The following is a 12,926-nucleotide window of genomic DNA, read 5'->3' on the forward strand; positions in this document are numbered from 1 at the left end:
CCTGATGTTGGATTCAGAAACAAATTTGCTTCTAATTTAATGGTGTAGTTTTTGCCAAGCTGGATCCAACGTCCCCTGTTAAAATGTAAAAATAAGGGGTCTTTGAAAAGTTCAAGGAAAATGTGTATTAGGAAAAAAACTATATACGAACTTCAATTTTTATTTTGCACCAAAATAAACTCTTACTTTAATTACATTTCTCCCATGAACTTTCTGAAATCCCCTCGTATGTATTCAGAGTGGTAGGGAAAATGGACAAGTAATAAGTTTTAGCAGCTCTCAGGACTGTAGTATAAATTAGTTTAGGAACAAAGAAAAAACTCCCTGAGAGGACAAACTATAGATGGGTTGGGTTGGGGTATAGTTATTGATAGTGGTGGTGGTAATTGGTGGTTTCAATTTTGTGTGTGTGTTGGGAGAGGGGCAGGTTGAAAGGAGGGTCCATAGACAAAGCCGTGCTGAGTGACATCATGTCTCATAATCCCTGCTCTCAAAGAAAACATAATCAGGTGAGTGAGACAAGATGAACCTCTGACACCCCAGGTTCTCCAAGCGTTCAGTGGAAATGGAACTAAGAGCCAGGATATACCGAAGAGTATTGTCATATAGAAAGGAATGGAGACCTTTCACCTCTCCACTAAGCAGAGCACTTGCTGGAGGAAAAGGTTGTAAAGAGAAGGGGGACACGTCCAGTCTCTGCACCACTAAATACCACCTACCACCGGCCTGTCCTGCCAAGCCCTACACTGGCCAGGTCTCCAGGATAATGCCACGGTTCCACTGACCTTGTGAGCTAAGAACCAATCTGAGAACTTATGGGGCCAGCAGGTGGCCTGGTGGTTGGGGCGCTGGACTCCCACATGGTCATCCACAGTTCGGTCCTGGACCTGGTGGCTTGAAAGTCATACCAGGCATGTGCCCTATGGCCCCACACCCCCAAAAAAGCATCTCAAAGAACCAATCTGACATCCACTTGCACCTCTTCCCACAGATGGCAGAGTTTCCTGATCTATCGAGAGGTCAGCCCTTTGTGAGTGGCACTTGCCCTTTAGTTAACCAATTCACCACCAGCAGAGGTGGGCCTAAGGAGGGTCCAGAGTCCAGGGAAGGGCTGTGCCTAGCTTTAGGTCCCAGTGGGGCTCCTGATATGCTGGACAGGGGCTCGTCCCTGTGCTACTGAAGTACTGGCTAGGCTTATAGAAACGTTCCAACTTGCTTATAAATCAGTCCCCTCAGACCCTATAATTTCCCAAGCCATAAAACCTCAGAGCTTTCAAAGCCTTCAGAAAATAGCAAGGCCACATCCCCAGGAAGCGTAAATGCTGCCATTTTACAAAAGAAGAAAACTGAACCACAGAGAGATTAAGGGGCATGTCCAAGTCCCACAGCCACTTAGTGGCAGATTGGAATCGGGGACCTAGGTTTCCACTCCCACTTGGGGCTGGTTCCCCTAGAACCTGGCCTCTGCTCCCTTGCTATTTTTGGCATAAGAAAGAAGGATTATATTCTTGTCTCTAGAAAAGCTTTGCTCTTGGATTAAATTCTGATTTTCTTGTCTCAAAGCTCATTAAAAGCTACATAAAAAATTTTCTCTGCTGGATTTGACTTTTTAAAAAATGAATCTGAAGAAAAAATAGCAAATCTGGCATCCTAATGAGATAATGAATGCACAGGCTCTCTGAAGGAGGCACAGCCCTTCAGTGCTTTTTCAGATATAAGGGACAGAGTTATGCTCTTGAAAAAAAACGCATAGGCCTTAGTGGCATAGGGGCCGGGGCAGGGCCTGGGAGAGATCAGAATCACAGACAGTGGGAAGCAGGGTTTTCTCCAGAAGGCTGACTCATTTCTTGGTTGTTTCTAGTGAACCAGATTTCGTAGGGTTATTTCCCACCATCGTGGGGAGGTGGCGGTGTGTTCTTTCTGGGGTAAAAAGCTGCCCGCAGTGTGAGGGTAGGTCACCTGCCTCAGCTCTGCCCAAGCTAGCTGTGGTTACTGTGTTAACTGTGGTTAGCTGTTTGCACAACCAGCTCCCAGCTCCTCCTGTAAGAGCCACACAGCACCTCGGCCTGCTGGAGTGCAGGAAGGAGGTTGCCAGCAATTACCCAGGTAAAGACAGAGCCCAGAAAAGCTATAAAAACTGGCCTCCTGGGGCCAGCAGGTGGTTTGGAGGTTAAGGCAGCTGGATCTCACATGCCTAACAGGGCTTGAAAATCCTGACGGGCACTTGTGCGTGTGTGCCTCCAAATCCTGAGAGGTGGCCATCCCTCCTGGGGGTGATGTCTCACCTTCGTTTCCTCTGGCAAGCTCAGTCACGCTCTACAGGCCTCCTAGAGCTCATTACCTCATGGTGATCATGCCTGCGGGGTCATTTCCTAAGAGAATATGAATTCGTTAGCGTTCACAGTGCCCCACTGGGATGGGATGGTGTGCCAGCTAGCACATTTTCAGTTGCAAGGTGACTGAAAATCCATTTTAATCTGACTTGGGCAGAAACAAAAAAGAATGATTTTATTGACTTGCATAACTGTACAGTCTAAGGGCAGAGCTGATTTCAGGCATCATTGCATCTTTGGGCTCAAGCAATTCATCAGGTCTTGGTTTAAGGCTGTCTCTTAGCTCTAACTCTCCTCTTGTCTTCTCTTTCAGGATTCTTGTGGTGGCTCCCAGTGGTGGCAGGTCACCCATAACAGTGGTTCCAGCAGGGAAGTTCCAGAGAGGGAATTTCCTTCATTAAGGTTCCTATCCCACACCAGGCTTCATTCTGACTAGACCAACCTGGATCACGTATTCATAGCTGTGCTCTGATGAGCTGGAACAGAGTCCAGCGCCACAACTCCGGAGTCTAAGGGTAGATCTCCCCACGGTTTTAAAGTCCTCTCGTAACGTTCTGTTTCAGCTGTATTCTTCAGCAGCCTGGGCTCTACCTATAATGACCAGTCATCCTGGTTTGCCCCCAACAGTCTCAGTTTTTGTTTTCTCTGTTTTTAAGGATTTTGCAATAGGGCATGCTTATTTACCAGGGAGAGACAGTGAAGGGAAAGTGAGAAATCACCTCCTGGGGGTGGCTACAAAGAATTCCTTCTCCTCCATTCTCCTCCTGGGATTTGGGCATGCATACATACACTCTTGGTGTGATTTTCAAGCCACCGGGTCCAGGATTTAAACTGTGAAGTCAGTCACTTGGGAAATCCAGCATCTTAACCACCATCCACCTGCTGGCCCCCAACTGTTCAGTTGTTTGTTTGTTTGTTTGTTTGTTTTGAGAGGTATATGCTATCAGGCACGTGTGCTTGCCAGACAGACAGAGAGAGACAGAGAGACAGAAAGCAAGAAATCACCCCCCCCAGGGGGGGATGGCCACACTGTAATCCCTTCTCCTCCATTCTCCTCTCGGGATCTTGGGCACGCACGCACACGCGCCCGGCGTGAGTTTTAAGCCACCAGGTCCGGGATGCGAACCGTGGTTGACTACATGGGAGTCCAGCGACATAGCCATTATGCTAACTGCTGGTCCTGCAGTTGTTTGTTTGTTTGTTTGTTGTTTTAAGAATGATCGGCCCGATAGGTGGTGTGGTGGTTGAGGGTGCTGGACTCCCACATGGCTGAATGCAATTCAAGTTCTGGACCTAGCAGCTTTCTTTCTCACTTTCCCTCTCCCTCTCTCACTCTGTCCCTCTCTGGTCAAATTAAAAATAAATAAATAAATAAATAAATAAATAAATAAATAAAGTAATTATTTTTAAAAAGAATTTTTAAAATTCTTCATTTTATTTGCTATTATTATTTTTTTTACTTTGACCAGAGAAAGAGAGAGGGAAAGTGAGAAAGCAAGTCACCAGGTCCAGGAATCAAAACATGGTCAACCATGTGGGAGTCTTAGCACCTTAACCACCATGCCACCTGCAAGCGCCCTGTTCCAATTTTAACACCGTAAGTCCTAGGAACCTGCTCTGTCCCAGACAAGCCAGGTCTGTTTAACCACTTGCTAATTTAACTAATTTTTACAAATGGCTTCTTTGCCTTTGCTGCTTCTTAACATCAAGAATGTTTTAAAATCTCTTTACGCTTTCCTTTCCTTTGATTTTCAGACTTGGACCTCTTTCAAACCATTGGTCAAAACATACTCTGACAAACATTAAATTCCACGTCAAAGTAGGCACAAACCATCTTTTCTAAAAGAACTATTTCTTTTTAATTTTATTTATTCATTTATTTATTTTAAGTTGACCAGAAAGAGACATACAGAGAGAAAAAGAGAAAGAAAGCAAGTCACCAGGTCTGGGACACAAACCGTGGTCAACCACATGGGAGTGTCCAGAGCCTTAACATCATGCCACCTGCTGACACAAAAAATCTTTTTTTTTTTTTTGGAGAGGTTTTTGCTATAGGGCGCATGCGCTCGCCAGACAGAGAGACAGAGAGACAGAAAGCGAGAAAATACCCACCAGGGGATTGGCCATGCCACCATCCCTTCTCCTCCGTTCTCCTCTTGGGATCTTGGGCACGCACGCACACATGTCCAGCATGAGTTTAAGCCACCAGGTCCGGGACGTGAACCGCAGTCGGCTATGTGGGAGTCCAGCGACATAGCCATTATGCTAACTGCTGGTCCCCCTGACACAAAAAATCTTAATGCTCACTAAAAATTAACTTCAAAATGACTGTATGAATAAAGTTGGCAGGATTATCAGAAGATAGTTCAAATGGCAACTACAAAATTATTTCCTCTCTTTTGTAAAAATTCTAGGGGCTGGTGGCTTAAAACTCACGCCGGGCACGTGTGCGTGCATGCCAAAGATCCCAAGAGGAGAACGGAGGAGAAGGGATTGTGGCAGGGCCATCCCCCCTGGGGAGTGATTTCTTGCTTTCTGTCTCTCTGTCTCTGTCTGGCGAGCGCACACACCCTATCGCAAAAACCTCTCCAAAAAAAAAAAAAAATTATATGGGCCAGCAGGTGGTGTGGTGTTTGGGGCACTGGACTCCCACATAGCCAACTATAGTTCAAGTCCTGGACCTGGTGGTTTGCTTTCTCACTTTCTCTCTCACTGGAGAGCACATGTGCCCTATAGAAAATTTTTAAAGGAGTAGCAATGGTAATAAATAAAATAAAATTTAAAAACATTCTAGATATTGTTCATGGTGCTGTCTTGGTCTCTGGGAGCATTTATCATCAGACCTATTTTTGTGAAATTTCTGTGTTTGCGTATGTGCATGCATGTGTCCAGAGAATACTCTAGAGGACAATGGTCTTCCAGGTGGTTTTTATTTTCTTGTTTGTGGTCGTTCATATTATTATTATTTTTTAAAATACAAACACCCTAACTGTATAATAATGAGAAATTCTTTTTTTCTTCTTCTTTTTTTTTATTTTTTTTTTATTTTTATCTTTTATCATCATATCTTCTTCATATTACATTGGATTACATATAACTTTACTGTGTGTTACATTGTTTCTTCAAAAGGGAATGCCATGCACGTCAGTCAGTACAGAGACATTAATCTCCCCACTTCAACATTCCATATCTTTTCTGTTTTCCCCAATCATTATCTTTATTATTCTAATTATTTTTATAAAACAGTCAATTGCTATTTCTCGTTTTGCTTGTAAAAATACTTTGCCCGTCATGAAACACTTCTCAGACCAATCCAGTTGAGAATTCTATACATGTCATCATCAACAGTTAATAAGCCCTATCTGTTTCTCACTAACGTCCTGTCTCTCTATTGTTCACTTGCTATCTTTCTCTATCCTCTTCTCTTCACTTACCCCATTCCACACTGTCCTATTCTCATTAAGTACCTTCACTGTGTTTATGTCCTCCGAATTTTTGCTCTCTATTATAGAGTGCGGATAGTCGGTATATATTGAGTGGATACATACAATATCTTTCTTTCATAGCCTGGCTTACTTCACTCAGCAATAGATCCTCCATATCTGACCATTTTCTATCAAATTCCAGGGTCTTGTTATTTTTTATGGCTGAGTAGTATTCCATAGAGTATATATACCACACTTTTCCAATCCATTCATCAGTTTGTGGACATTTAGGTTGGTTCCATGTCTTGGCAATTGTGAATAATGCTGCAATAAACATGGATGTGCAAGCACTTTTCTGACTGAGCGTTCTCCTGTCTTTTGGGTAAATACCCAGAAGTGGGATTGCTGGATCAAATGGTAGTTCTATTTGTAGATCTTTGAGGAACCTCCATATTGTTCTCCACAGTGGTTGAACTAGTTTACATTCCCACCAACAGTGTAGGAGGGTTCCCTTTTCACCACATCCCCGCCAACACTTATCACTTTTTATATTCTTAATCTTTGCCATTCTGACAGGGGTTAGGTGGTATCTCATTGTGGTTTTTATCTGCATCTCCCTTATGATGAGGGATGTTGAGCATTTCCTCATATGCTTTTTGGCTGTTCGTATGTCTTCCTTAGAGAGACTTTTGTTCAGCTCACTTTCCCATCTTTTAATCGGGTTAATCATTTTTTTTCGCATAAGGCACTTGAGTTCCCTATGTATTCTCGTTATCAGTCCCTTGTCTGAGGCATATTTAACAAAAATATTTTCCCATTCTGAGGGTTGTCGGTTCACACTTGTTACTGTGTCCTTTGCTGTGCAGAAACTTCTTAGTCTAATATAGTCCCACTTGTCTATTTTAGGGATTATTGCCTGTGCTTTGGGAGTCTTATTTAAGAAGTCTTTGCCTACTCCAATGTCTCCCAGAGTTTCCCCAGCATTTTCCACAAGTAGTTTTATTGTCTGAGGTCTTAGGTTCAGATCTTTGATCCATTTTGAGTTGACTGTTGTTAATGGTGAAAGATGGGGGTTCAGTTTCATCTTTCTGCAGGTGGATACCCAGTTTTTCCAGCACCATTTACTAAAGAGGTTTTCCTTTTCCCAATGGATTGACTGATATCCTTTGTCAAAGATCAGTTGGCTATAAGCTTTGGGAGTTATTTCTGGGGTCTCTATTCTCTTCCATTGGTCCACATGTCTGTTTTTATGCCAATACCATGCTGTTTTGATGACCACAGCTTTATAGTATATCTTGGGATCAGGGAGTGATATGCCTCCTACTCCATTCTTCTTACGCAGGATTGTTTAAAATAAAATAAAAATAATATAAAATAATTTAAAATAAAAACAATAAAACATTTAAAAATTAAAATTAAACATTAAAAATTTTAATTAAAAATAACAAAAATAAAATAAAAATAAATTTATTATTTAAAAATAACTAAACATAATAAAAAGTATGAGACCCACCCTGTACCATAACGGATAAGAGAGCCAGGTCCCGCATTGTCATTTGGTTTAAATCTCAGGCCCAGTGGCTTGAAAAACATTCTGAGCTTGGGGCCAGCAGGTGGCGTGGTGGTTAAGGCACTGGACACTCCCACATGGCTGACCATAGACACTCCCACACGGCTGACCACGGTTAGATACCTGGACCTGGTAGCTTGCTTTCTCACTTGCCTCCCTACCCGCCCCCCATGCATGTCTTTTTCTGGTCAAATTAAAATATGTGAATACATTTTTTTTAAAAAAAGGAAAGAAAAGAAAAGCATGCTAAGCTTGTGTAAACACATGCCCAAAATTCTGACAGGATGGAAAAATGGAGGAGAAGGGATTGCAGCACAACATCCATTTGTGGGTACTCTCTCTCTCTCTCTCTCTAGTGCACATGGGCCCACTAGCAATTAAAAAGAAAGAAAGAGGGGCCAGCAGGTGGCATGGTGATTGAGGTGCTGGGCTCCACATGACTAGCCATGGTTCAAGTCCCAGACCTCGTGGCTTGCTTTTCTCACTTTCCCACTCTCATATGTACCCTATAACAAGTTTCAAAAAAAAAATTAATAAAATTAATAAATAATTATTTTTTGGAAAGAAAAGAAAAAAAAAAGGTACTAGTTTGTTGTTTCCACAATTATCCGGATTTCAAATGTATAATTCTGTCATCATTAACCAAGCAGAGCCTCAAGTCTGCTGCAAATCTGAATGATTCAACTGAGCTTGCAGCTGGAGTGTGTGCTCCTGAGGTTATGGCGAAGGCTACGTGTCATTTGCAGCCCGGCACTTAGCACAATGCCTGACATGGAGTGAGTGCCCACAGCACGTTTGCTAGACTGCGTTTGAACATTCCTGTAAGTATAGCTTCATTCAGGATGCAAGTATTAACATTCTTTTCACGGATTAAAATAGTTTAAACCTATTATCACAGATTTTCATCTATGTGAGTGCTCACAGAAAGTACCAGAGAGAACAGTACCCTATTACAAATGCATCACCTTGAAAAGGTGAGTCGCAACTTGCGTATAAGCAAGGAGACATAAAATCCAAGACTAATAGTGGTCAAAATCGCCAGTGGTAATTTCTAACCCCCAGCAATGGTTATTGCAAATATAAGAGTTTCATAATAGTTAATGTAGTCTGTGAAAACCAGTTTATATACAACCCTTCTTATAGAAAGAGACAAATTCTGTTTTTATGGAATGAAATCATATCTGTAAAGAACTGATTGTACTTGAAATGTGAAATTCAATTACACTTCAGTATTTTTATTTATTTTTCCCATGTCACTCCATTAAGAATTTCCGAGGGACTTTCCTTGTCAGAAGGACCCACAACGGCCTTCCCCTTGCTTCACAGGAAGCTGTAGGTTCCTCTAAGGTCCACTACTTTTGATTGTTCCTAGACCTATAAGAATCAAGTGCCAGCAGATACCAGAAAATGATGTACAAAGTATAACCTATGAACAGGTACAAACGCACTAAAGAATTGCATATTTTTACCAATTTGCATCCACTAATTCCCAGTTCACAGACCCAGAGCACTTGACATGAATTTATCAGTTGATATCAACCCTTTATATCAACCTGGGGAACATATGAGACAATAGATCCTAAGAGTATGGGAGTATGGGAGCAGAGTGAAAGAAATATTAAGACCAGAGGCCAGCAGGTGGTGTGGTGGTTAAGGTGCTGGACTCCCACATGGCAGACAGCAGCAGTTTGAGTCCCAGTCCTGACAGCCTGCTTTCTCACTTTCTTTCTTCCTCTCTCTCTCTCTGTCTCTCGGTAAGTACCCAAGCCTTATAGCAAATTTAAAAATTAATAATAATAAATACAATTAATAAGTATTTTTTAAAAAAGAAATAGGACAAATTTATGGTTATGAGATAATTATTTTTTTAAAAAGAAATAGGACAAATTTATGGTTATGAGCTTACTAAGCAGAGATTCTGGGTGGTTTAATGTTTTAGCTTAAGTTACTAAAAATGGCTTTGTGCTTTGTTTGGTTAGGTAACTGAAATCCGGAGTATACTGCAGATACCGCCTGGTCATATGGCTCCATTTTGTGTAGATATTGGATTGTGGGAAAAGTCATGATGTATTTTTGCATAGAAAAACATGGGAAATATGCATGAATTTTCCAAAGACCCAATAAATTCTTTACCCTAATAAACTATGTTAATTTATATTCTCTCATCATAATTAACAGCCAGATGCCAAGTTATCACAGTTACAGTCTTCATGGCTGTAGCTGAATGGGTTCCTTTCATCCATTTAGCAAAGCTCATGGAATACCTGCTGCATGCTAGTGTTAGAGAAATATGGGAGGCGGGGATGGAAGACATAGTCCTCACTTTTTTTTTTTTTTTCCATAGCCCTTTCTTTTTTATAAATTTTATTTATTCATTTATTTTATTTTAATTTGACCAGAGAGAGACACACATACAGAGAGAGAGAGAGAGAAAGTGAGAAAGCAAGCCACCAGGTCCAGGAATTGAACTGTGGTCAGCCATGTGGGATTGTCCAACACCTTAATCACCATGTCACTTGCTGGTCCCCCATAGTCCTCACTTTTGCAAAATACATAGTTTACTCACTTTTCAATCATTGAGAAAAAAAATCTATGAAATTATGTCTTCAAAAATAGCATCTCAATGAGAAAAAATAAAAAAAAAAAACCTGGGAATTACAGAATTTCAGAATCATAATGACCATATTCCTGCAGACATTTCAATAATAAATGTTGTTTGGATAGCGGTAAGTGTATAGTTGTAAAGTCTAAATGTCACCAAGCAAGTCCAATGTTTGATTATATCTATGATTGCCTTTCTTTTCCTACCATCATCAGCATAACCACCGGCACAAGCTTCAAATGTATTCCCATTACCTTCTCACCTGTCATTATGATGAAAAGAGATCAGAGCCGTGGAAACAAAGTAGCCGTGGATTGAAAGTCGGCTTTTTCTCTGCCCATGAAGTTTGCTCTTGAAAGTGATCAGGTAATAACCAAGAGTAGTTTAATGTAATGAAAACAGTCTCATACCATATTTAAATGTGTTACAAATACTTGCAGTATTAGAAAAATGCCTGAAATTCTGCTTAGATAGAAAGTTAAGAATGTAATAATGGTGTCGCCAGCAGGTGGCGTGGTGGTTAAGGCTCTGGACTCCATGTGGCTGACTGATTCTCCTGGACTCAGTGGCTTGAAACTCATGCCAGGCACATGTGCATGCATGCCCAAAATCCCAGGAAGAGAATGGAGGAAAAGGGATTGTGGGGTGGCCATCCCTGTGGTTTCTCACTTTCTCTCTTTCTGTCTTTCCAGTGAGTACATGAACTCTAGGGCAACAATCTCTCTAAATAAAGAAAAAAAAATTCATGCCAAGTGTGCCCAAAAGACCAGGAGGAGAATGGAGAAGGAACTGCCACATGGGCTTCCCCCCAGGGGGTGATTTCTTGCTTTTCCTCTCACTGTCTCTCTATGTCTCCCCTGCACACACTCTATGGCAAAAGTCTTTTATTAAAAAAATGTAATAATGGACTTTCTTTCTTTCTTTCTTTCTTTCTTTCTTTCTTTCTTTCTTTCTTTCTTTCTTTCTTTCTTTCTTTCTTCCTTCCTTCCTTCCTTCCTTCCTTCCTTCCTTCCTTCCTTCCTTCCTTCCTTTCTGTCTGTCTTTCTTTCTTTCTTTTTTGGGGGGAGAGGTTTTTGCTCTAGGGCTCGTGTGCTCACCAGAAAGACAGAGACAGAAAGCAAGAAATTACCCCCCCTGGGGAGGATGGTCATGCCGCAATCCCTTCTCCTCCATTCTCCTCTTAGGATCTTGGGCACACACACACATGCGCCCGGCATGAGTTTAAGCCAATGGGTATGGGACTTGAACTGTGGTTGACTACATGGGAGTCCGGTGACATAGCTATTACACCAACTGCTGGTCCCTGGACTAGCTTTCTCACTTTCTCCCCCTCTCTCTCTCTTTCACTCTGTCCCTCTCTGGTCTAATTAAAATAGATAAATTAATTAGTTAAATAAAGTTCAATAAAATAATTCTTTAAGTTAAAGAAAGTTCAATAAAATAATTCTTTAAAAATGTAATAATAGGACAGTAGCTGGCATTGAGGTGAGGTGCTGAATCCCACGTCCAATATAAACATGCTTCTTTATATTCTTCAGCTTCTTCCAAATCTTTTTCATTGTCTAATATCTGCTGAAGATCCGTATATGCAGCTTCCAATCTGCGCTGGCAATCTGGGATCATCATCCGGGACTTTTGTAGGATCTCTGCCTGCTTTTTAATGGCATTCTTTCCCCCATCTTGAGCTTTCGTTTTTTTCAATCTTTTCTTCTTGTTGTTTTGCTTCTTTTTCATACATCACCTTTTTTTTGACCAATTGCTTCATCACACCGGTCTTGATCTTGATCCACCTCACACAAGGATCAGCCATGGTTCCTGGAGCACTAGGAAGCCATTAACATAAAGTTTTTAAAAAGTTATCTTTCTTGAAACCAGCAGGTGGCATGGTGGATAAGGTGTTGGATTCCCACATGACCAACCGCAGTTTGATTACCAGACCCCATAGCTTGAAAATCACACCAGGCATGTGTGTGTGCGCGCATGCGCGCACCCGGAATCCTGAGAGGAGAGTAGAGAAGGGATTGAGGTGAGGCCTCAGTCATGCCCCCACTTTCCTTCTCTCTCTCTCTCTCTCTCTCTGTGTCTCTCCAGGGAGCACAAGTGCCCTATTGCAAAAACCTACAAAATAAAATAAACCTTTCTTTTCTCACTTAAGCCTGTTTTTTTGATTTACAGGATTTGATTTAACCAGTTCGAATCGCCTTTGCCTATTATTTTAAGTAGTTCTGCTCTTTCATTTTGTTGTCCTTTTTAGCGTCAATTTTGCAATACAACCTACTTGAACATGTATAACCCTAAGGCCAGTCTGGTGCCAGTTGCTCTAGTCACCCTCTCCTGCCACTCCTTTCTCATACCCTGCTGCTCCTTTCCCAATGTTCCCATTGGCCGCTTCCCATCAATCAAACGCATCGCATAGTGACATGCAGTCAATGACAGACCACATCCACAGTGGTGGTCCCATGAGGTTGGAGTAGCTTCAACACGTTAGCCTCGGTGTGTAGTGGGCTATGCCGTCTAGGTTTGTGCCAGTGTGCTCTGGGATGTTCTCACAATGACAACATTGCCTGAGGATGCATTTCTCAACTGAGTTAAGCAGCACCTGATGGGTACCCGCATACCTCTGGGCCATCGTGCACGTTCTCTGGCAAAACCTTCCTCATTCCTCTTCTCTCTAACTCGTCCCTTCTCTTTCATCCTACTGCACTTTCCTCCTCCTCCAAGAGAACTTTGCTCTCATTTCCATTATATTTATTGCATCATAGAGCTTGCTATTGTATTAATAAGGATTATTTGGTTGTAAGAAAGAAAAACTAACTGAAACTAGCTCAACAGGAAATTCATTAAAAGAATAACAAGGAAACTCCTGGGACTCAAGTATAAGTAGCCAACTAAGCCCAAAGAATTGTTCCAGGAAGGGGACTGTCTCTCCAGCAATCTCTCCGCAATGACTCTGCTCTCCAACTATCTCTTTTTCCTGCTTTTCTCTGGATGACTGA

Source organism: Tupaia chinensis, unplaced genomic scaffold (genome assembly GCF_000334495.1).
Source record: "Tupaia chinensis unplaced genomic scaffold, TupChi_1.0 Scaffold000610_1, whole genome shotgun sequence".
In the NCBI taxonomy this organism is placed as follows: domain Eukaryota; kingdom Metazoa; phylum Chordata; class Mammalia; order Scandentia; family Tupaiidae; genus Tupaia; species Tupaia belangeri.